General features: G+C 37.7%; 1 protein-coding gene and 1 pseudogene across 1 annotated transcript in view; both read right to left on the bottom strand.

Moving 5' to 3' along the window:
• Positions 1 to 26130, bottom strand: part of TMC1 (transmembrane channel like 1) — a 469408-nt gene that overhangs the window by 319319 nt on the left and 123959 nt on the right. The window lies entirely within an intron of this gene.
• LOC143657063 (zinc finger CCHC domain-containing protein 8-like) overlaps positions 11172 to 26130 on the bottom strand; it is a 40024-nt pseudogene continuing 25065 nt past the window's right edge.

Raw genomic sequence — 26130 nt, 5'->3', positions numbered from 1 at the left:
GGCACATAGCTGTGTCTACTGGTTTCTCCTTTCTCTTCTGTGTTTCACTGCTTTCAGCTTTTTGCTTCTGTGGATTTCTTCCTCTTTGCTGAAATTTTTTTCTCTTATAAAGGATTCCAGTAAGAGAATTAAGACCCACTCTGAAAGAGGTGAGTCACATCTTAAGATCCTACTCACCAAAAGGTCCTTACAATGGATCCACATCCATAGGAATGGATTAACTTAAAAACATACTTTTCTGGGGTATGTACAGCTTCAAACCATCACAATATATCCTTATGTTTATGTATGTATATTTTTTCTCTTTTCCAAAAAAAATGTAAAAAGGACCCATTTACTTACTACTTCTTTTACCTCAAGATCCATTAACATGTACAGACATTAGGATAATGTACATAAATCCTGAAAAGACCTATTATCATCCATCAGAAAACATCACATCAATTAGTCAAACACATCAGAAATGAACCTTGGCTAAACAAAAGGGGTTTAATACAAAGATGTCAATACACAAAATCTATAGGAAAGTTGGAGAATCAGGCTTAAAATAAGGACAGGGCAGGAATTAAGACCTCTGCCATTATTTGACTTTCTTTTCCTGCTGTTGCCATGGACTAAATATACAAATGTTAACCATTGTTGCTGTTTTGTCCTCAAGCCATTTCATTGAATGCTTAGAGTCCCAAAAAAGAGAACTCAGTTGATTTAGTTTAAGCAATAAATTCTACAATTTAAGCTTAAAGTTGGGGAATTTATGCACCATCAGCCACATGATCTGAGATTGAGGGATCAGTGGCACCCCCAAAGAAAGTGAAAACCACTCGTGGAATTGGGTTGAATACTCCTAGGTGGCCACAACCCCTCAAGTAGCTACTATCACCCATTCTCTTTTGCTTAACCACACTGTTCTTCCCATATATATTCCTTCTTCTAAAATGCCCCATAAAACATAATGCAATTATCTTGATTATCACCTCCCCAAAAGGAGATATTCTAAATTCTCAAAACTTTCTGTACTTGATTACTGTAAGGCCTGGCCTGGTAGCCTCTGGCTGGAAGGCCCCCACCTGAACTAAAACCCATGACCATCCGGGCATACAGCTGTTCAAACTCAGCCAATCAGGACCTGCCCTGACAAACGAAGGACCCCCACTGCACATGGCCCGTAGCTATGCCCACTGCACACGGCCCGTAGCTATGCCCACTGCACACGGCCTGTAGCTATGCCCCTGGCCCTAAAGCACGCAAAACTCCTCACCTACCACAGGAGACCCGGTAGGCATCGTCAGCACCTCTCACTAGCTAGCCTATATCTAGCCCTGCTGCTCCTGCCGGAGCGCGACTTCCTCGGCCCACACCCTGAGCACCCGGACGATAACCTCGCCCCGGCACAATAAAATTTTAAACTCTGATTTCTCAGTTGGCTACCGTCTAAAACCTAACAATTACAAATCCAGAATCCTTGTGAGATATCTCTCTCTCTTTTAGTTCCATCATGATTTTACTTTAGTATCCTGCAACTAATAGATAAAACGAGTAAATTTGATCATTAGAATTCTCTTTATATAATAATGGGAGGAATGAAAAAAATTATTTAAAATATATAAATATGCAAGCATATAAATAAATACACATATATGTGACACAGCAAAGGAGATGAATGAAATAGAAGCCCCAACTATTAAAAAAAACAATAGATGCTCCTCTTTGTATTCACTAACCACTATTTTTATGGATATATGGAGGCGTTGGACAATTTCCTTAGAATTCTTTTTTTTTTTTAACTTTCATATTGTATACTATAACATATATAAAAAGCAAAGAAAGAAAAATCAGTAGTTTTCAAGGCACTCTTCAACAAATAGTTACGGGACAGATCCCAGAGTTTGTCATGGGTTATCATACCATCATCTCAGATTTTTCTTTCTAGCTACTCCAGAACATTGGAGGCTAAAAGGAATATACATATATTTTATCATCACTTTTTTTCTTTCTTTGTGAAAAATAACATATATACAAAAAAGTAATAAATGTCAATGCACAGAGCAACAATTAGTTGTAGAATAGATTTCAGAGTTTGGTATGGGTTACAATTCCACAGTTTTAGGTTTTTACTTCTAGCTGTTCTCAGATGCTGGAGACTAAAAGAAATATCAATACAATGATTCGGTAATCACACTCCTCTGTTAAACCCTAACTTCTCTGCATAACTCCACCATCACCCTTGATCTTTCTCCCACTCTTTAAGGGTTTTTGGGCTATGGCCATTCTAACTTTTTCATGTTGGGAGGGCTGTTGATAATAAGGGGTAAGGAGATGGAATTAGCCAGTGTTCTGGAAAGGCTGGCCCCTCTAGGTTTCAGGACCTATCTGGTCCAGGACCCATTTGGAGGTTGTAGGTTTCTGGAAAATTACCCTTGTGCATGGAACCTTTGTAGAATCTTATAAAATACCCTGGGAGTTCTGTAGGATTGACTGGAATGGTTTGGGTTGGGGTTTGGCAAGTTATAATAGACAGTAATGTCTAATTGAAGTATGCATGAGTGACCTCCAGTATAACCTCTTGACTCTATTTGAACTCTCTCAGCCACTAATACCTTATTTGTTACACTTCTTTTCCCCGTTTTGGTCAGGATGTCATTGTTGATCCCACTGTGCCAGGGCTGGACTCATCCCTAGGAGTCCTCTCCCACGCAGTCAGGGAGACTTTCACCCTTGGGTGTCATGTCCCATGTCGGGGGTGGGGGGCAATGATTTCACTTGCAGAGTTAATCTTAGAATTTATTAATTTTCTTCAGAGTTCAGATACAACAATGTATTAAAAAGAAAAAAAGAGATGATAATAGTTTTGCTACTCCTGCTTTTAGTCCAAACTGGAGTGCCAACAGATTTTTTGAGAAGTCCCATCTCTGAATTAATGCTCATGAAAATGCCAGTCTTCTCTTTAGTAATATTTCCTGGGCTGGAGAAAAGATTCTCGATATGAGTATTATTATTACTCAAGACCAAATAAGATCCCCTAGATTTTTAAGATCTTCTCATTTATATCAATAACAATTTAGCTTGTTTGATAAACATGTATTAAGCATTAATCACCGCCATGTCCAGTGCTTGAAACTAGAAGGTACAATAATAGAGTTTCTGCCTTCAAAGAACTCAGTCTAGAGTAGGAAATACTAAGTAAATGAAAGTTTAATATAATATGTTACGGTTAAATGAGGATAAGCAAGGAGTGTTGTGGAGACACAAAGAAGAAGCAAGTGGGGTGGTGAACAGGGATAAAGCTTCACAGATTCACTGATAAGCCATCATTGAGCCTGACTGGGTAAAGGTAACTGTCCCAATTTAAGTATGTGAGAAGTCAGAAAAGCCATGTCCTTTAATTCTCATTCCTTATTGGCTGGGTGGAAATTTGATTAAATTATCTCCAGGAAGATGTAATGTTCTGAATTGTGGGTATTATTATTAACATTTGAATAAATGGAGTTGTGACTCCACCCATTGGTGGGCCTTGATTAGTTTACTAGAATCTTTTAAAAGAGGAAGAATCTTGAAGAGAGAGAGGGGGTAAAGGAGCAACAGAGTCACAAGAACTACGAGAGCTCACACAGCCAGAGACCTTTGGAGATGAAGAAGGAAAATGCCCCTGGGGAAGCTTCAGGAAACAAGAAGCCTGTAGAGAAAGCTAGCAGACATTGCCATGTTCATTAGGTGCCTTTCCAATTGAGAGAGAAACCCTGCACGTCATCGGGCTCTCTTGAGTGAAGGTAACATCTTGTTGGTGCCTTAATTTGGACATTTTTATAGACTTGCTTTAACTCAGACATTTTCATAGCTTTAGAACTGTAAACTAGCAACTTAATAAATTTTCCTTTTTGAAAAGCCTTTCCATTTCTGGTATATTGCATTCTGGCAGCTAGCAAACTAGAGCAGTAATTTTCAAAGAACATATCATCTCAGCTGATGTAAAGTGGCCACGGATCGCATGTAACTGGGCATCTATTCATAATCTCACCCATGAGAAACATGACTTAATTTCTTGGCTGCAGCTGTATGTGTATGAACTTAAGAACAAGCTACTATCTACCTCAATATTTCAAATGAAGAAAATTTAAAATGGGTTTACATGCAACCTCCTATGCACAGAAACATAACTTAGACATAGTAGTTCCCCAGAAACATTTTCTTATTCATTTGTTCAGAAAAGGAATATTCTGCAATGTTTCCAAGCAACATAACAATTTTTACTACTTATGGCCTTTCCCATGTTTAGCTTTGTATAGATAAATTACAAAAGAACATGGAGGAAGGAAGGACATTGTGGAATTATAATGGGGAGGAGTAAACTACTTGATTCGTTCCATGTACATTCTTTACATACCATTTTTCTCTAAGGATTGCAAGCAGGAAAAAATTGAACCTATCAAATTAGGTGCCAAGTGAAAAAGTCTGTGTCTACTTGTCAAATACAAAATATGTCCATAGGGGCCTTCTATTTATTTATTTGTTTGCTTGTTTAAATGAATATGTTGCTCAGAAGCTTAGGCATATATTTGATGCTAATACCTTATTTCCAAGTTCAAAGAAGAAATAAAGCAGCTTCACAGAGAGGGAATAATTAATTAAATAGCTCTTAGTAATGATTGGAGGCTTAATTACATAATTTCTAAAGCCTACCATGAAAAATCAGGGCTCAATTTAAAAATAAATATCATTAATCACATTTATGATTGGCTTTAGAGAAATAACAACAAAGATAGAAAAGTAGAGAAATTGGGTCTCCTGCCAGACTCATAAATTCAAGCTGATTTCGTGTTTACAAAGGGATTAAGGAAGGAAGGGCCTCTCAGAAGATGAACTGCTTAATATTTTAATTGAGGTTTCTGTTCAGGTTCTAGGAATCACACAAACACACATGCTGGTACACACACAAGTATAAAGTAGAGTGAGCCATGGGGATGGGCATGTGTTGGTAGCTAAGGCAGACCATCTCTCTAAGATGCTGAGAGGATGAAAGCTACAGAAAAGGCCTGATTCATACCTGGGAGTCTGAGCAGAACAAAAAGACTCAGCTCATCTTTTCATCAGCAACAGCAAGAGCAGCAGGCCCAGCAGGTACAACAGATAACTCCTGAACCACTTATCTCAGTTTCCTCCATCTGTATAAAGAGTAAACTTCATGGTTTTGGCTAAAGAAATTTTACCTTGGTATTTCTACTTGAAGTTCTAATAGTGCTACCAGGAATGTGACTTTTTTAATAGGTGGAAATAAAGCATAAAATTTAAATGCATGTGGGTCCATGGAAAAGCCCTTGGGATGAAGTCAGATTAGACACTAGTTTGATGATACAGATGGGAGGCTAGATAGACACTTCTCCTTCTATGAGCCTCAGTTCCTCTTTTCTATAAGGAAACATTAAACTGACCAAACCACCAAGATTTCGAGCTTTAGTATCAGTCAGAAATGGGTTCTGGTTCCGTTTTTCCCACTTGCTAGCTGGATATACTTGGGCTAATTATTTAATCTCCCTGAGCCTTAAGTTTCTTAATTTGTAAAAAATAGGGATGAAAATAAAAGTCCGTTCTTCAAAGTGTTTTCCTAGGAGGAAGGCACTATTATTGTGATAAATAAGCAAAATAAGTCTACATACAGCACATAGTACAGTGCAAGACTCAAAGTCAGAGTCATAGTACGATTCCTACTCACACTCTCACAATACTACTACTTTACAATAAATACTACTTCTAGCATACTACAGTTCTACCACTGCCTTACCACATTACTACTGTTACCTTACTACATTGTTACTACCTTACCACACTTCTGCTACTACCTTACTTACTACTACATCTTGTGATACTTCCATTACCTTACTAATTACTATTGCATTATACGCTTCTACTATATTATGACACTACTATTACCATACTAGATGACTATTATCTAATGGCATTAATGCTGCTACCTTATTACACCACTGCTATTATTGTTTACGAAACTACTAGTTCCATACCACACTGCATGGCTACTATAACTTATGGCGTGACTACTACCATACTACACAATTACTTCTTTACTACATTGCTACAACCTTATTACACTACTACTACTTTACTATATTACTGCTACCTTACTATACTACTACTGCATGGTACTACCGACTACAGCCACTATACTGAATTAATACAATACACTATAATTAGTACTTCACTTGCACTATTGCTACTTCCACATATTCTCCTTCTATTGTTAAGACTTCCATAAAATGTCTTCCAGTTTCAGTCTCTTATGTTTCTATAAAATAGATTATATAATGATAGCACATGAAGCTCAGAGTTTCTTTCAAGATCAAATACAAGTTCAGGCAGAATCAGTTCATGGAACACAGTTTACATCACCACTAGAAAATATTGTAGGATACAGGAATTTGGTCAAGGAACAAATGTCAAACTATAAAGAAGGTAGGCCAGGAGAATTGGAAAAATGAAGTTAACCCACTTGAGGAGAGTTTCATCTATCAGTTTTTGCTAGAAGGATAATTATCCTGTTCAGGAGCCCAAACATCTTGGGATTAATGACTTTACATCCTGGGATTAATGACTCAGTAGTTCTTTGGTAGCTATTATGGGGTTTAGCCAGTTTGAATGGCCGGTCTCATTTTCCTCAACAGTAAGAACCTAAAACATGTTTATCTTGTATTCCCCTTCTTGGCATTAATTGCAAAGTTTTATGGCAATCTCTAAAAAGTAATTGGGAAATATTGCCAATGAAGAAGGGCTAAATGGTGAATCGGTGAGGAACACTCCAAATACACACAAATAATATGTTTTCTTGAGTTCGTGTTATATTTCATATGAATCAAATCATATATACCAAAGACATGATTCACAAAGATGAAGCCTAAATCATTCTTAAATTTTTGTCTCCCTTTGTACGTAGTCCAGTATCTTTTACAGCATCTTGGTTCGGGAAATATTTGCAGAGTTTAGTTAAAAGAAGACTCATCCAAATTCTGATGATGCTTTATCTCTCATTCAAAATAGATGTACCAAGTTCAGTTACCCTGCTAGCCACTGGACAAATAACATGTCACAATGTGAACTTAGCCTGGAGTTTGAGAGTATACGCATAATAAGCAGTTTAAGTCAGTCCAACAGTCATTTACATAGCCTGTACTAAGTGTAAGACACTCTAGGGCTCACTCATTAAGGCAGTGTATATACATGAATATGTGCAATTCAAGGTAATACTCTCTATTGATAGAGTTATAAATCATGTACTGGGATAGGGGGAAATGTATAAAACAAGGCAGGAAACTGACCTTGGTGCCAGATCGTGGAGCAGTTTGCAGGCCAAGCTGAGCACTATTCTAATTACCACTGATAAATCCTTCTATCTTGTTCTTGTTAAAGGTTGGAAAAAATACAGAGGCACAAAGTCTGAATATCCTTATTACCCTAACAGGGACAGAGTGAAATAGGTTGGTAGTAGAAATACCACTTTCAGCAACAACATTATTTTAGGGATAAAATGCCCAATCTCATCCTCTCCAGAATATTGTCATGAATTTATACACTAATTCCTTTATATTGTAATCCGTATTAATTGAAGCACACCAGATTTAAAAATCTTTAATGCCACTTGCAATAAAAAACCAGTTATTGAAGTGAAACTCTTTACATAATCCCCCAAGGCCCCTATTCTGTAAATATGATGTCCGTCCCCCCTACCTCTGTCTCTCAGACCCACAGGAAAGGAGGAGGAAAAGAATCTAGTAAGAGAGTTTAAACTGCAAAAGAGGGAAGAGGGAAAATAGTAAAAGTCACACCGGATGGGGAGAGATAGATTTAGAGTGGGGCATAGAGAGGAATAGGATGGGGGCAGTTAGCTGTGAATGAGAAAGTGTGAAATAAATGGGGAAAGCAAGAGGAAAAAGGATATGAACTGTATTTTTTTGAATGCCGTACTGTTCAGAGACTAAAACCTTTGGGTCCCTGATTTGTTAGGATTGCAACAGAACGTAAAATATTAGGGTTGAAGTAAATTGCAACAAATTTATACCAGAAATTTCCTAACTATGCAATTAAATTCCAGTTTAAACCAGAAAACTATTTTCTTAATCTACTGATACAATTTCAAGGCAATGGATATGAAAGTCTAACCTTTTCAGGATTTTAACTAGGATATTTATTTTGTTGTCGTTGCTCTCTAACTCCCTATTATTCTTCCCAAAAGCAAACCACTTGAAATATCTAGGTCAGAAATTAAAACCTTCTCAGCCCCAACTGAGTTGTAAATGCAAGCAGTTAATAAAACTTCATTTCTTTACAATCCTTGGAATACATTAGCCAGTTAATTTTGATATTTTGGAGTGCCATGTTTTCTACTTATAATAAAAAATTATGTAAATGGTTGTGTGTGTATTTACACCACATTAGTGACTTCCCACCGAATTACTTATCAAATTAATTTAAACATGCAATAACCACAATGCCACTTAAAAACCCAGGTTTAAAATTGGTTTATTGCTAATATATGACATTAAAAGTTGTTAGAGTATTGAGGCTGTAGCCAAAATAATTTTTTTTAATTCTTATTTATTGCTCAGTGCTTCAGGAAAATTATACCTTCCCCTCTAGTTATCAGGTAGAAAATGGAACTTGCCCCCAAAGCAGGCGGAAAGATTGAATGCAGATCATAATACTGCAAGGTATTGAGTGTTTGCATTCAAACCCAAGATAGCTCTAAAACAAGTAACTGGTTAAGTGGAAGAATCACACAATCTGCAGCAAGTCCAGAGTTCTTGGCATCCATAAGATCAGTGTGGAAATAGGAATCTAAAGCAGATGGAGACTAGCTCTTAGAGAAATATCTGTTTTAAACTGCTCATCATTATGGCCTGTAATGCACTGTTATTCAATAACCATTAACACAACAACTAGCTAGCATGTGCTTACTCAGAAAGTAAATACCCTTCAGATTCATGGGAACAGTAATAACTTATGGACAATTATATATGATAAATGTAATAATAAGACCATGATGGGTAGCTCTTTCCAATTTCACTTAAAGGAGAATTTCATCTTTCAGTTGAATAAAAGCTAATTATAGTTCTAAACACAAGGTTCTCCTATTCTCTGAGAGCTGTGGAATGAGGCACAGCTCTCTTCTTTTGGGAAAGACTAATGTGTGTTGGGGAGGCTGCACAGCATTCCCTACCTCTGTTCCCAATCTACAGCGTCTATTTCAGTCCCAAGCCATGTCACTAGGGAAGAGAAGGTTGGAATGAAATAAGGAGAAAGTAAATGGGCCTAAATGAATCTAGGGCAGATATGGATCCAGGCAACCTACACTGTGCTTTCAAAACAGAGAAAATTTACATTTAAAAAATCCGTATTTCCAACTTCTCTTAAAAAATTGCAAGACTCAGAATCTCTGAATTCCCATGCTCACATTGGCTAAGCTGAGTAGCTCTTGCTACCTTCAGATAGGGCAGGTGCAATCTCCAGTTGACCATAATCCTCACCTCTCCCCATTGTCTTTCACCTGAGCCACTTCATCATGTGTGTTACCTGCCTGACCCAGTAGGAGTATGGGTTTACCACTCTGAGACTAATATATCACCTAAAAGCTCCAGACAGAACTATCACAAATGTTATGCATTCATGGAAAATTCTATAAGTGCCAGAGTCTTCCTGAAGTTTCAAGTCTGCCCTGGGGGACTTGGGGTGGGGGCACATGGGAGAGGGGGGCAGGTCTCAAGACATAAAATTCTTATATTTGGCTCTCCAGTAGTACACTCAGTGTCTGTCATATAAAAGGCAGCAGTAAATGTCAACTTGTTGACATAAGGTAGAATGGACCATAACTACCCTCATAGAGCTAATCTGCTGTGGACTTCTTTGGTTTACTAAAACCCAGATCCATGAACACAGGATTGGCCTGAAATTGAAATGGGCTCTCAAGTAGCTGGGATAACAAGGTCTGTGTTGCTATGAAGGTCTGATGTCATACCACTTAGTTGGTACACAGTGGAAAAAGTACCTGACTAGGCTTTAGGACTCCTGGATATATTGATTCAATAAGTAAATGATGTCCTGCCCTATTATATACTAAGTACTAGGAATATAAACATGACTACAATAGGTCCTTTAAAGAATTTGGCCAAGAGAGAGTTCAAATAAATAAATAGTTTCAGTGAAAGTCATGTGAACTTAGGTGTGTCATTTAGCCTTTCCAAATTCAGTTTTCTCATCCACAAAAAGGGGTTGGCCATGTTGGGATTCATTGCTTGCTACAGCAGGGAGCAACTACAGCAATGGGATTGCACAGTTTGCAAATTGTAAAGCACCAGTAACAAAATGGTAGAATTAAAGTTTTCTTGCCTTCCTTTCTTAGCATGCCAATGTGATACATAGCAATCACCAAGGTGAACGTGAGATAGTCTCCACTCCAAATACAGATTTACAAAAAAATGGCCCCTAAGGGCCTGTTACATGACAACTGGCATCTTCAAGCAAATGAATGATTCAAAAGAAGGAACCCAAGAGGAAAGAGGACAGAGGTACCAGAATGCTTTTTATTTTTTTATGAATATGAAAACTAATTTATTAAATCTCTATATAGAAAGATGAACACACCTCTATAGCAAACTCATGTGAAGAATGAAGTTACAAAAAAGTAAAAGTGTTATTAAAACTGATGCATGTAAATCACTTACAAAACTATCCCAAATGGGATAAAGTTGCTCATCACTGATTTTTCTCATTTGATTGTCAGAGTTGAAATATGAATTTAAAAATGGTTAGAATCTTTTCTTAAAAAGCAATACATTAAACTTTTTAAACAGGGTAATTAGCAAATTGTAGACAGGGAAAACAAAAGACAGATAAAAACCATCACTCTGACAGAAACTCACAATCCAAAAATAGTTTAAACCTTAACAAACTATTTTTAAACCAATTCATACTTACATGCCACCCTCCCCCACTAAGTTCATGTCAGTGAGGGTAAAATATAGTAAACTTGTGAGCCCAGTCTTTGCATTTTTTAAAAATAGACTTGACTTTGTTGACCACAATTAAACCTTGGAGAGATTTTTAAACATGGAAGGAACACACCAGTAAACAACCATAACTGTCCACTTAGTACTAATTAACAGAACAAAAAGTTATTGATAATTAAATAGCTCTTTGTGCAATGTCAAGCAGTTATGCAGAGGCTGTTTTGTTATCCTCTTGGTTCGGGGTGAGTTCTTTAACAAGTTTCTTATCCTGAGATACATCCCAGTAGATGCTGCCATATTCTCAAATTCAAATGGGGTTATTCCTGCTGCAAATTTGCTCATGTCAGGCACAGGACTATGGATTTTAGTGGCCTTGGAAGGACTAATGTCCACCTCAAGCACCTTCTGGATGCTTCTGTTACTAATGTCCCAGTCGGATGCCTGTTGCCATTGTCAAGGGAAGCGCTGTTAGGGTCTACCTCAGCAGACTTTTCCTTTTCTTTCTGACAAAGCAACATGGCCTCAGAATCTGGACTTGCTGAGGAATGTTCAATTTCAGAGTTCTTCGTACAAGTGTCTGATACCTCGGATTCATCTGGCACCTGCTTTTCAGATGGTTTTTCCTCTGGAATGGGAAGGTCTAGTTCATTTAGACAAGGTGAAGAGGCCAAAGAACTTCCAGTTAAAGGTGTGTCAACAGGAATAACAGAATCACTGTTTACTCTCTCAGTCTGCTCAAGGGCTGCCCAGATCCATCTCTGCTGCTCTTCAAGTTCTTTTAGAGTCAGTGCATCCTCATCCATGGCTGCAGAGGCCGTCTTGGTATGGGGTGAGTCTCTGGGAGTCAAAGGCAGGGTGCCCTTGGGAAGAGAAGGCACGAAGGTGGGTCGGGGAGTCCCTTGTGGTGGTGGTGGGGGAGGAGTACCAGGAGGCAATGGTGGTTGGAAATGAAAAGCTTCACTGCTCTGAGAACCATGTGGTAACACCATGTCTGAGTCAAGCTCCATGTCAGCAGGTGATGCTGCTGTTCTGCCTTCCTTCTTCTGCTCCTTTGGGCTGCAAAGGCTTGAGTGAGACAAAGACTTCCTACTGCTAGACCCCACATTTGGAGCTTGGAAGTTAGAAGTAAGGTAATTGGCAAATATGTCCTTCTGCTGACATGCCTGCATTGGTGTGGAACCAAATATCCTCCACTCATCTGGAATTCCTCCAGGAATAGATATATTAAAACCCAGATAGTCTACCAATTTTGAGAGATCGTAAGCGACACTTCTGTTCTGTCATACTTCTCCAGCTTCTGTTTCTCCAGGAGTATCATCTTTTCCATCGCAGAGCACAAGCTCTGAATTCTCCAATTCAGCCTCTTTGAGCCAACCTGGTGGATATCCTATCTGGCACATTCCATAGATAAAAGGCGACAGACTCTTGTCAGTCACATCAAGTACATCTTGAAGTTCCTCACTAAAACCTCCTGGCTTGAATCTTCCAAACCTTCCTTCTACTTCTTCTGCATGGTATCGCTGTTGAAAATTCTGTTTGCCTCACCACAGGTATGATAGACTCTTTTCTTTTTTCACTTATTTGAGCAGCATTCCACAGCATTGGGCAATCTTTCATTTGATGTTCTTCAGAACCACTATTGAAACAGTGAGGCTTTGGCCTTTTTACCTCTGGTTGTATTCCTTGCTCTTCTAGAGAAAGAATCTGGCTGAAGACTTGCTGGTGTCCTTAGTGAATGTTATTAAGGAATAGTCATCATAGTCTGCAAAATGTGGTAAATTGTTTTAAAGGTGAACTTAAACAACAAGATGCATAAAAGATCTTCATTCACTATGTAGATTTTGGGTATTTCTCATCCTTCAGTAAGCTGAGGGTTTTCATTTTGTAGCAGTTGCCCCAATTTATCAAGGTATAAATTAGTAAAATACAGGACACTTCCTACAACACTAAAAGCTTCACTGTTATTTTTAATAGCACAGGATTCTTCTGGTTTTTGGTCCTCTTCTAGCACATTACTGGATGGCTGGAACAAAAGATTAAAGGAAGTCTTTTCCACATTTTTCTGCTGTTCCTCAAATCTTATTACCAAATTTGATACAAATTCCCCCCTTTTTTTTTTTAATAATATTGCTTTGAAATAACATGGTTCATAAATAGAATCTGTAATAAAGCGCCATCTGACTTAGTATTGTTCACCAGTATTACACTCGGTGAGTCAGAATGTTCAATTTTCTTTTAAGTTCTTGATTCTCGGCGCAGAGCAGCCCGATGGTTTGTTTCCTCGCGGTGCCGAAGCCGCTCCCGCGCTCTGTGTCGCCGACTCCATTCTCTGTCTCCTCGTCGCAATCAGACATGAACCGGCTTCGGTATCAATTTCTCTGGGTGCTCAAATGCCTCGAACAGCTCTAGCCAGAATGTTTTTTGTCGTCATCCCCGTTCCTGTCAATCTCCCCGTCTCCTTCCCTACCCCAAACCTCGTGAGAAGAGCCTGATTTGCAATATGTTTCCTGTAGTTGGGATTTAACAGAGGATTGTCACCTGACACACCAAAGTTATCTAAGACAGAGTGAGGATGCTACGCCTGGAGAAATCTAGAGGTTGAGAGAGGGTCTAATTAACCATCCTCTTTGATGATGGCTCCAGGAAGGCCCTTCCACGTTGACAGTTCTTTACTCACTCCAAGTTTGCCTGAGCAAGAGATGTGCAATATTTCCTGGAGATCAGTGTGGGCTACTCAGGAAAGAGAGTATCCTTTGTTATTCTTGTATCTTGTCCAATTGGGCCATGTTGAGGGCTTAGGTGACTTCAGCAGAGAGACAGGATACACACCCCAGATACCCACGGACTGAAGGAGAAGTTCCTAATGACCACCTGGTCATAGATAAATTTATGGAGGCAAAATGAACTACAAGAAAGAGGAGCCTGGAAATGGAAGAGTCTGTGAAGCTGCCCCACAGGAGAAAAAGTCAATTTTTGTCACACGGCTGTGCCAATCAAGCTTTCCAAGAGAGGCCAGCTTTAACCATCTGCCAAGTCAGAGAGCCAAAGCCACTTAGCCAAGTGACAATGTCCCTATGCCTTTATCTCTCCTCTCTCCCATTCTCCATTTGAATCTAGGAAGGGGATGAATAGGGAGTGAGGAGGAGAAAGAGACATACATGTCCTTCTCCTACTGTAGGCTTCCAGATTGGAACAGCATTTAGCTAAGTGAAGAGAGATTTAATGTTAAGTTATAAAGTTTTGCCTTTGCATGGAATTGGACATTATCAAGACTGAATTAAAACTGTATGTGATTTAAAATGACCACAGGACTGTCTTAAACCATTTTGAAGTAAAAGATATAGGATTAGACCAAATCTTCACGTATGGTCAGGGGGAGACCACCCCCACTAATAAAAGATTAAAAGGAAAGTAAGAAACATAAGCAAGGAGGCATTTGGTCAAAATCCACAAGTCCTGCATTATGGGTATGGACCATATAAACAGGGATAATTCTGGTATGACACAGCATTATTTCCTCTTTCTAAAGGCAGCTTTTAATAGTGAATTGTTGCCAAAATTGCCATAACTAGCTTTTTCCATCTCCTTTTTATTAAGACCAAACTTGGGTAAAGCTTTTTGATAGAATGATAATGGTTATAGGTCATGGCACAGATCCCAAGTTTAAAGGTAATTCAAAGATCCTTGACGGCAGTTTTTAGGGGCTGTGTTCCTCCCTAGTAATGTTGATTCTTTCACCTCCCTTGAAATTTAGGGTTTTCTTCAATTTTAGCCACATGAACAGAGGCCCTATCATTCCTCATGTTTCCGTGTTCCAGTTTCTGTGATCTGTCAGGCAAGTGGAATCCCTAGAAGCACCAACTGGTCCCATTTGGCAGTGAAATTGAGTGTAGATGGGAAAATTATGTTATGCACCTGTGCCTCTATGTCACACTAATGAAATATCCAAAATAGTCTCCCATCTTTCCTACAATCCTACTCAGGAAATTTAAATTTCACAGTAAAAGAAATGTTAAAAGAAAAAAAAAGCTCTGACACTCAAATAAAGGTTGCTCTCAAGTTGCTGTCATTTGGAATTTTTGCAATAAATTTCTAATTTCCCAGTAAATTATTCTTTGCTTGATACAGTGGCTTAAATTAAAATTTATCAAAGAAATTAGATTTACTCTTTTACATTAGCCTTTCGCGGAAAATATTGCCGCGAGGAATCTTGGCTATAAATTGCATAGAGCAGGTAGGCACTTTTTTTTTCAACTGAGGAGTATCAGAGTGGAAAAGGAGGAGTTAATGTCCTCCTTGTCAAAAGTATTCTTCTAGGCTTATAACCCTGATTCCTTCTGTCAATTCTCTCCCCTGTCCCATCAAATTTTATCTAGAACTATGTACCTTTCTTAGTTTCTGTTGCCATGCCTTGAAGCCATAATACTTCTCCTGTAGACAGCTACTGCCACCTCCTTTACTCCAGTCAATTGCCAGTGGCAGCAGTGCTTAAAAAAACAATCACTTTGGTGTCAGGAAGATCACAGCTAATTAAACTCAACCAAAGTTTCTGCTGTGTGTTTGGTGTCTTTCAGTGTTCCTTTTCTCAAGATCTTCTTATCCTTAAGCTAATTATACCAAAAGACAACAGATTGTCTGAACCTCAGGGGGGATTTTCCCCCTAGTTTGCATTTTCATTGTTATTCTTATAGCATTACTCGTGATCATTTATTGAAGAAAGTATCTTGAAAGGATGACAGAATTTACAAAGGAAGTTTTAAATTTTAAGATGACTGAGTTTTAATTAACACTTGTTAAATGGTATTAAGCAGATATTGTGCATAAATACATATTATTATTTCACCAAAGGAGCATACCAACAGATTTAGGAGAAATTAGGGCTATAAAGATAAGCACGGAATTCATCAATACATTATGATCAGTCATTCATATTTTGTTATAGGTTTAAAAGAAGAGTAGATTTGTACCTTTTGGATTTTATGGAAATAGCTCTTCTGGGAAAAAAACATTAGAGGGACAGTCAAAATAGAGACATTAACTTTTTCTTTTGTCTAGTAAGGATGTTAAAAATAAAACAGCTAAACAATAAAAATGGGTAGCATTTACAAGAGTACATTCTATGGTGCCCAGTATGATTTTAAGCACTTTATTTCATTTTTCAGGTAAGGAAACTAGTCCACAGAAGTCAATGATCCTCACAACACTTGAGGCAGTGTGACCAACAGACCCTTAACTATAATATACAATTGCCCATCAACTAATCTCACAAAATCTTGAAAGTTATTTATCTTAATACTAAATCAATAAAGCATTAGCCAAAAAATAAAGGAGACCCATTAGATGCAGTGCATTTAGCTTTATGATAAAAGCTATATTGTCTTTATTTTTGTCATTTTGCTTGGACCTATAAAAACAAACTGGAGAGCCACTAAGCTACTTACTTTGAACAGACAAGATCTATACTTATAAAGTGAAATTAAAAGATAAGCCAATTTGTGATCCAGGTTAGTACTACCAATCAGAAGCCTTAATGAAACAGAACCCACTGTGAGTTGGAAGACTGAATGGTAGAAAGGAAGAATGAGAGAATTCCAGGCAGGTTAGGGGCATATGCAAGGATGGAAATGGCAAAGGTGTTTGAATGGTGAGTGTTCAGCTTGGCTCAATTAGAAATTTCATTCAAGATAAATGGCATGAACTATAGACCCATGGACTCTACAAGACTTACAGATACCATTGTTTGGTTAGCACAGTATTTTTTTTAAGTTTTCCTTTTAAAAATATAATGTTTTTAGAAAAATGCACAGATCACATACGTACAGCTCAATCAGTTTTTACAAATTTTGAAAACACTCATGTAACCCCTCACAGAGAAGAAACAGAATGCCTACTAGCACCCCACAATCCCTTTCTATCCCCCTTCTACTCGGTACAACTAAAACATATCATTATCTTGACTTCTATCACCATAGATTAGTACTGCCTTGACTTCATATACATGGAATCATGTAATTTATATTCTTTTGTGGCTGAATTCTTTTTTGTTTGTAAGACCCATCCATGTTGCTTCATGTATCAATCCCTCATTCCTTCTCATGCTGTGTAGTATTCCATTATACAAACTTATCTTTATTTATCCATTCTATTGTTGATGGATATTTGATTTGCTGCCAGTTTGGGACTATTATAAATGAAACTTCTCTGAAATTCTTGTGCCTGATTTTTAGTTCATATATGAGGGATCATGGAGTAATTATACACTCAACCTTCTTGGATACTATGGTTTTCCAAGGTGGCTGTACCATTTACACTTCGATCAACAATACCACATTGTCATTTTAATCTGTGTTCCCTAAATGATTATTGAGGTTGAATACCTTTTTGATGTTTACTGGCCATTTGTATAACTTTTTTTATGAAGTTCAATTCTAGCTCTTTTTCTATTGTATTGTATGTTTTTTTCTTGTTGATATAAAGAAGTTTTTGTATATATTCTGGATATATATTTTAAATATGTAGATTCTTAAGTATATATTTTCATAGGCAACCCTTTTTACTCCCTATTGGTGTCTTTTAATGAACAGAAGTTCTTATTTTTATTTGTGCTTAATTAACTTATGGCTAGTATTTGTTGCATGCTGGTTAAGAAACCTTTGCTTATTCCAAGGTCCAGCATGAAGATATGCTCTCATCCTTAAGTATCATTGCTTTATCTTTCATATTTAGATATATAATCTATGTGGAATTGATTTTCATATTTGTATAGGGTAGAGATCAGGATTTATCTTTTTCCATATTGAGATCCAATTTTCCCAGAAACATTTCCCACTGTACACCATGTCACCTTTGTCATAAATCATGTGACTATCATATGTGCGTTCTCTTTCCCATTCATCTAACTTTACTCCCATAGAGCAATTCACATGATAGGGATTAAGCTCTCCATGTTTTTATTTTTCTTTAAAAAAATTTTCGGGCTATTCTTGACCTTTTGTTTTGTCAAATAAGTAGGACTGACTCACTGATTATCACATGCATGCAAAAAATGTAATCTGTCGGTTAGCATGGGGAGAATTTGTTCCTTTATAATATCGAGTTATCTAATCCATAAACATACTATATCTCTCCATTTACTTAGATCTACTTTGATTTAATATTGTACAGCATATATTTATCTTTTGTACCACTGGCTTCCTTTTAATTAAATTTCTTTAACCTTTTAAAGTTGTTAAATCTTTAAACTTTTAAAGTGAAATCAATTAGAAGACAAAAGTGTAAGGAAAATAATCTTCTAACACTTCTTATGTAAATTCAAACTTTAAGATTTCTTTTATGGAATAAAAAAGCTCTTCACTATTTAGAAGTTTATTTCTGAGTTGCCAATATTAGCGCCCCCTCCCTTTGTTTTTAGTACTTCCTAGCACCCCCTATTCAATCTTGGCTGCCACAAACAGAAAGTGCAAAGACCTTTTTTACTTGCATCTGTAGTGGAAACATTTGCAGCAGATATTAAATTCTCCAGATTTGTCAAATAGATGAATTTGCATAGCATATTTTTAAACTTTGAGTTATTATTTGAATAGCTGATGATTTCATGTACAAATAATGATTTTCAACTTCTCTAGAAAAAATTAGAATATCTGACAGAATCAGTCCTATATTCTAATGTGACAACTATAGATAGGAGCTTACCACTGTAACTGGGACATGTATTCTTCAAACTAACCACAGTACCCACTGCAAATTCAATATGTTAATCTGGATTCGCAACTCTATCTTCACTCATTTACTTTACCTGCTAGGCTACTGCCAATGGCAACAACAGCAGCAAAACAGAAACATCATTAGAGATAATGTTAATTTTTTTCATTCTGCAATTACTTATTGAATGCCAATCGTGTGCTGGACATCATGGCATATTTTGGAATATATCAACAAACAAAAATACACAGCTATTTTCATAAATTTTAACACTGAAAATTTTAATACGACCATTTTAGTAAAAGTCACAGTAATGTCGATAATTTTTTAGCAATGAAATATTTTCTATAGCTATTTCCCTCAGTAAATTCAAGGGGGTGGGAGTAATAGAAGAACAAACACACTGAGGGGCATGGGGAAAGAGGTTACAGCTGTTCTGGCATATGAACAGATAAGTTCGAAAATACCCCAGGACATCAGATTGCCCTTGGGCTCACAACATCCTCAGGGTCAAAAATGACAGACACAAAATGCCCTGCCTTAATGAATTATGTGGGCAGTCTTTGTTCCTGGGAAGCTTCTGTCTAGTGGCAGTAAGCTTACATTCAAAGGAAACAAGCAATTTCTCTGAATTTCAAGCTCAGGAATTTTGACATTATCCTCTGACTATTCAGCAATCTCTGGAGCTTTACTACATGTTATTCTAGGTTTCTTAGTGTACTCACAGAAGGCTGTTTCTTCAATGGATTCCAGATTTGAAATAAATCAACTATGACCCTTAGGTCAATAATTGGGCTCCTGTGAACAGGAGGGAAAAAGAAGACAAAAAAATAGCCCCACCAATGAATTCTTAGACTACAAAGAGGCAGTCCTGGGTGAAGTATATTTATCTTTCCCTGGGAACTCAAAACACCATTTCAGCCACTCAATTCAGTTTTCCCATTCCAGTCCATAGCACAATATCAAGACATGTATGTGCATGCATGTGTGTGTGTGATGGGGTAGGGGTGAAAGGGAAGTACAACCCAGCTGTTATTAATGGACTGCTAAATTTTCCCCATGAACAGACTTTTTAGCCTTCTCTTTTTTCACTATCTTTTGTCTTGTCTTGGCATCTGTTCTAGTTTGCTAGCTGCCAGAATGCAAAATACCAAAAATGGAATGGCTTTTAAAAGGGGGGAATTTATTGAGTTGCAAATTTACAGCTCTAAGGCCATGAAAATGTCCCAATTAATTCAAATCTATAAAAATGTCCAAATTAAGACACCAACAAAAGGTTGGTGACAACCTTCACTCAAGAAGGACCAATGAAGTTCAGGGTTTCTCTCAACTGGAAAGGCACATGGTGAACATGGCAATGTCTGTTAGCTTTCTCTCCAAGCTTCCTGTTTCATGAAGCTCCCCTGGGGATGTTTTCCTTCTTCATCTCCAAAGGTCTCTGGCTTGTGTGGGCTCTGTAGCTCTTTCCAAAATGGTTCCCTCTTAAAGGCCTCCAGTAAACAAACCCACCTTGAATGGGTGGAGACACATCTCCATGGAAACCATCTAATCAAAAATTACAACCCACAATTGGGTGGGACACATCGCCAGAGATAATCAAAAAACTCCCACCCAGCAATATTGAATGAGGATTAAAGGAAATGGCTTTCCTGAGGGCCACAAATTCAAACCAGCACACTTCCTTTCTTGTGTAAATGTTGGCCTGCTTCACTGAAAATCCTGCTTGGAACATAACAGAAGATTAAGTGGAACCTGTAAAACCCTCTCTGCCCAATACCTTCCTGAAACAGTGGTTATAGTGATGGAAAACACTGCTGGAACTCGGTGAAGCTGGTGGGTGCTGCCTGGATGCCACACAGTTAAACTGCACCCTGGCACAGCAGTAGGATTCCTTGTGATGCAAAAGACTTGATTTTACCCCATCTCACTCACACAGTTTTCCCTGTTATTAACATATTGCATTAGTGTGGTAACTTTGTTACAATTGATGAAATAATATTATATTATTAGCTATGGTACATAGTTTACATTAGGGTTCACTCTTAGTGTTGTATGGTTCTATGGTTGTTGTTGCTTCTAAATTTTTTTCTGGCAACATATATACAACCTACAATTTCCGATGTTATCCACTTTCAATTATACAATTCAGTGGCGTTAATTACATTCATAATTTTGTGCCAGCATCATCACCATCCACTTTTAAAATTTTCCATTATCCCAGACAGAATTCTGTGCAAATTAAGCATTAATTCCCCAATACCCCACCCATATTCTGGTTTCTATGAATTTGTGTATTCTAATTATTTCATAAACATGAGATCATACCATCGAAAAGAGTTCTCTGTTTGTTTCTGGCTTATTTTACTCAAAATGATGTCTTCAAGGTTCATCCACATTGAAGTATGCATCAGAATTTCATTCCTTTATGTGACTGAATAATACTATTATATGCATATACCACATTTTGGTTATCCATTCATCTATTAACGGACAGTTTAGCTCCTTCCACTTTTTGCCAGTTGTGAATAATGCTGCTGTGAACATTGGCATGAAAATATCTGTTCTAGTCCCTGCTTTCAATTCTTTTGGGTATACACCTAGAAATGGGATTGTCAGGGCACATGGTAGTTCTATACTTCACTTTCTGAGAAAACACCAAACTGTTTCCCCAATAGCTGTACTATTTCCTCAATAATGTATGAGGGTTCCTATTTTTCCATGTCCTCTCCAGCACTTATTTCATCATTTTTTCATAGTAGCCATTCCAGTGGGTGTGAAATGTTATATGTGCTGGTTTGAAAGTGTTGTATACCCCAGAAAAGCCACGTCCTTTAATCCTGATTCAATATCGTAGGGTGGAAACCTTTGGCTAGATTGTTTCCCTGGATATTGACTCATTCAACTGCGGGTGTGACTTTTTGATTAGCATATGTCTGTGGTAATGTGATGCACCCAATCATGGGTGTGGCTTCTTGATTAGATGAATGTGTGGTTCCGCCCATTCAAGGTGGGTCTTAATTAGTTTACTGGAGTCCTTTAAGAGAGGAAACATTTTGGAGAAAACTCATAGCCAACAGAGATGCAGATATTTGGAGAGACTTGGAGAGCTGACAGAGAGAACAGATGCCTAGATACAGATGTTTGGAGATCCAGAGCCCAGCAAACATCACCATGTGCCTTCCCATAAGATGCTAAGCAAACCAGAACCCCAAGTTTTGCCCCAGAGTTGTTATGTGAAGACCCAAAGACACTTAGGGAAAGAGTGAAATCAGAAGCTGGAAGCAATGGAACCAGAAACAAAGACCAGCAGAAGCCAGCCATGTGTCTTCCCATGTGACAGACATCGGCCTTTCTTGGATCAAATTATCTTTCTCTGGATGCCTTAATTTGGACATTTTTATGGCCTTATGATAGTAAATTTGTAATTTAATAAATTACATTTTTCCAGATGTTTCATCGCTGGTATATTGCATTCCACCAGCATTTAACAAACCAAAACAATATCTCACTATGTTTTTTTTTTTCCAACACAATTTTATTTATACACCATACAACCCATTTCATTGTGGTCTTGATTTGCAGTTCCCTAATGGCTAATGAAGTAGAGCATCTTTTCATGTGCTTATTCACTATTTGAGTATCTTTGGAAAATCATTGGATTCAAGACCAAGTATACATGTTACATGCATCAAGACTGGATTGCAAATTATCATAGTTATCAGCAGCAGAGTCATCATCATCATCTTCAAGTTTTCTTTTCAATGCATTTGATAATTCACTGGCAGTATTTTGTGATGACACCATGTTAGTGGCAATAAGAATGTTTCTTGGACCAAATTAATGATGGATTAATCAGAACATTTTTAACTGCTGATATTGCATGAATGGGTGCTTTTACAACTGGAGATTGTGAAGTGGGCATTTGCACTATAAACCTTTGCCCTGTGAAGCACACTGGAGCTCCTACTTTAGTTGAAAAAGACATAGTTTGTGGGGTTGGTGTGCCTAATGTGGGCATATTACATCTGCTAGTAACTGAACCCACACTTAACCAGGGAACTGTTATTCTTCCTGCTGAAGTAGATGCCTTTTTTCGTAAAGACTCAAGTTTACAGTTTGGAGTAGCAGTTAAGCAGTATCTTTCAGGTGGCAGTCTAGGACCTGAATATGGCTTGATCAATGGCAAAGGGGGTTGATTTCTTTGCCTTGCAATATCAAATAAAAAAGGAGGAGAGATAAAATATTTGTCAGCACAACACAGTATTGCCAACTGCATACCATTTAAATCAACAGTAGCTTTCTTAGCATGGCTTTAATAAATTTTTGCATCATCTAGAATCGGTGTCACATATTGGAAGACAAACTCCAACATCTGATTTATAATTCTTGGTTTATATTCTGTAATCATCACATTCTTCAGGACTTGTGCCATCATCTGTGCATCTTTTGGCATGCTCTTGGGAGAAACCATCTTGCCAGACTCCATATCTGGTGAACAGAATTTAGATCACTTGTAAAAAAACATGTACATTAGATCAAACCTGAAATGCTTACTTTAGTAGCAACTGTCAGGAGTTTAAAATTTTTTAAAATATATGTTGACTTTTTAAATTTTAATTAGTTAGGCATGCTTAAAGTTCCCTTTACATCTTTACTGAGTTCCTACCCTATGTAAATCATTGTAAAAACAGAAAGATGAAGATACAAATAAAGGTGCAATAAAAGATCAGGGGAATACAGGATAAACTAAGTATAAATATGTATCACTTTATAATATATGCATCCTGCATTCAGCTATCAAAATAATATTAGAAATACCATAGGACAGTCATATCATACTGCCTACTACCATGGTCAAAATTATCTGTCCTTCCAGTGAGATCAACATCCAGGGAGATCAACGTCCCAATACATATGTTTTATTCCATATGAATTTTTATGTGTTCACCCAACTTAGTACACTCTCCCTCTTCCCTTTTTCAAATTCTACCATCTTAAGTCCACCTAAAGTTCACACTGTCCATTGAAGCCTTCTCAATTATTCTCACCAAAAAGAATTACAAGCCAATTTGGGGAAAGAGGGCGTTTGGTTAAAATAACCAGGACAGAGCGTTGGATGTTTAATATTTTCTATTTCTATGGGTCTCCAACAGACCGTAAATTCCTCTATGGCAATCTTTCTCTGCTTTTTGTATCCTCTCACACCACGAAGCATAGTATTAATATTCCATCATTCTTAGCAGGGTACAAAGTAGTCCCTCAATATCTTCCTTTTTTGAGAAAATAAATATAACACCAAAGTTTCCCTTATCTTCTTTAGCTAAATTACCCACACTAGTGTATTTCAATCTTGATCTTGATGCAAATTCTTTGCCTAGTGTAGTTTTTCCAACCCTTGGTGTACTGGTGAGCAGAATGTTCAGCTGAAACATGGTCCTCCCCACAATGGCTCTCTTTGCTTTTCAATTTCGATTTACCAGGGATCCCACTCCCATGGAGACTTTCTGACTTATTTTCTATGTGTCTCCTGCATTTTTCCCATCTTTAAGAAGTTTTCTCCACTTGGATTGACCTATATTAAAATTCTGGGGGTGGGCAATGGTAGCTCAGAGGCAGAGTTCTTGCCCGCCATGCTGGAGACCCGGATTCAATTCCTGGAGCCAGCCTGTCCATGTCAAAAAAAAAAAAAAAAAAAAAAAATTCTGGGAGGGAGAATATGATGAGTTCACTTAGTAACTCTACAACAGTTCTACAGAGCTCTCCCTCTAGACCTCAGGACTATCACTGATATCCCTGATCAATCAGGCAAAGATAGAGAGATGAAGGTGAGCGGTCATCTTTCTTCAGAATGGTGCTTTGGGCATGGAAAACACTTGGAGCTTAACAGGTTCTTCCCCAAATTAGTCTTTGGACTAGATTCCACATCTCTGTGAGTCTTAGAATAATATAGAGTAGTGTATAAGAATATATTTCTGAAACTAGGCTGTCTAAATTTTAATCTTATGACCACTACTTTCTAGCAAGTTATGTTTTAGACAAGTTATGCAGTTTCAGATTCATTATCTATAACATAGATATTATAATATTACCTCTCTTTTAGGATTCTGGGAAGACTGAGGAAATTTCTATAAAGTACTTAGAAGAGGGTTTGACACATAGTATTGTTCTTTACATGGCAACCTGTGATGGTTCTAAATATTTCTGCAAATTCTTTGACATTTTTCATACAAATGGTGGAGTTTAAATTCCAAACTGTGGTCCACTTCTAATGACTAGAATGTAATAGTAGAGATGCAAAGTCACAGAAAGTAATACAGTTTCTGCTTTTTGGGGATTCTTTCCTTAGAACCCAGACTCCACCTTATGAAGAAGCTCAAGACTCATGGAGAGGTCCCATGTAAATGTTTAGCTACGAGTCCCAGCTATGATCTCAGCCTCAACCAGCCTCATCCAACAGACATGTTAATGAATTTGCCCTCAGATAACCTTAGTCCTTAACCTTCTGGTCTTCTACATAAGTCCCCAGACATCATGGAGCAGAATAAGTCATTCCCTATAAGCATTGTTTGAATCCACAACTCACACAATCTTTGGATATAATTAATAGTTGATTTATACTATTTGGTTTGGGGATAGTTTAGGCAGCCATAATGAGTGGAGCGGTCTCTTTGTTTCTTCATCTCTGTAAGAGCACTATTTGTGGGAAGAATGTGATTCAGGAGACATTAGGTTTTCCCTAAAGCTTGGGTTCTACAATGCAGTGCTTCTTAACCAAAGTGTGGATTATAATGGCCTAGGAGCTTTATAAAAATGCATAGCTCAGGCTTCACCCCCAAACATACTGATTCAGTACTAGTGGATATGGGATTTAGATATGTGTGATTTAAAAATGTTTCCCATTTAACTTCTAACAAATCTCTATCAATCATCCTCGCCTGTTGGGGGAATTATTGACCTACCTACTTATACCCTGAGTTGGCAAGTATGCTGGTTTGAGAGGATTTATGTACCCTAGAAAAGCCATATTTTAATTCTAATCAGTCTTGTGGGAGGAACGGTTTCTTCTAATCCCTATTCAGTACTATAGGTTGGTAAGTTGATTAGGTTATCTCCATGGAGAAGTGACTAAATCCACTGTGGGTATTAAACTTGATTTGATGGAGATGTGTCTCCACCCATTCTAAATGGGTCTTGATTAGTTCACTGGAATGCTATAAAAGAAGAAGTATTTTGGAGAAAGCTTCAGGATGCCGGAAAACCACAAAGCAGAGAGTCCATCAACCAGCAACTTTTGGAGATGAAGAAGGAAAATGCCTCCTGGGGAGCTTCATGAAATAAGAAGCTGAAAGAGAAAGCTAGCAGACTTTGTTATGTGCCCATCCAGCCAACCGAGAAACCCTGAACCTCATCAGTTTTTCTGACC

Source organism: Tamandua tetradactyla, chromosome 2, assembly GCF_023851605.1.
Source record: "Tamandua tetradactyla isolate mTamTet1 chromosome 2, mTamTet1.pri, whole genome shotgun sequence".
NCBI classification, from domain to species: domain Eukaryota; kingdom Metazoa; phylum Chordata; class Mammalia; order Pilosa; family Myrmecophagidae; genus Tamandua; species Tamandua tetradactyla.
This window is presented reverse-complemented; position numbering and strand designations above follow the sequence as displayed.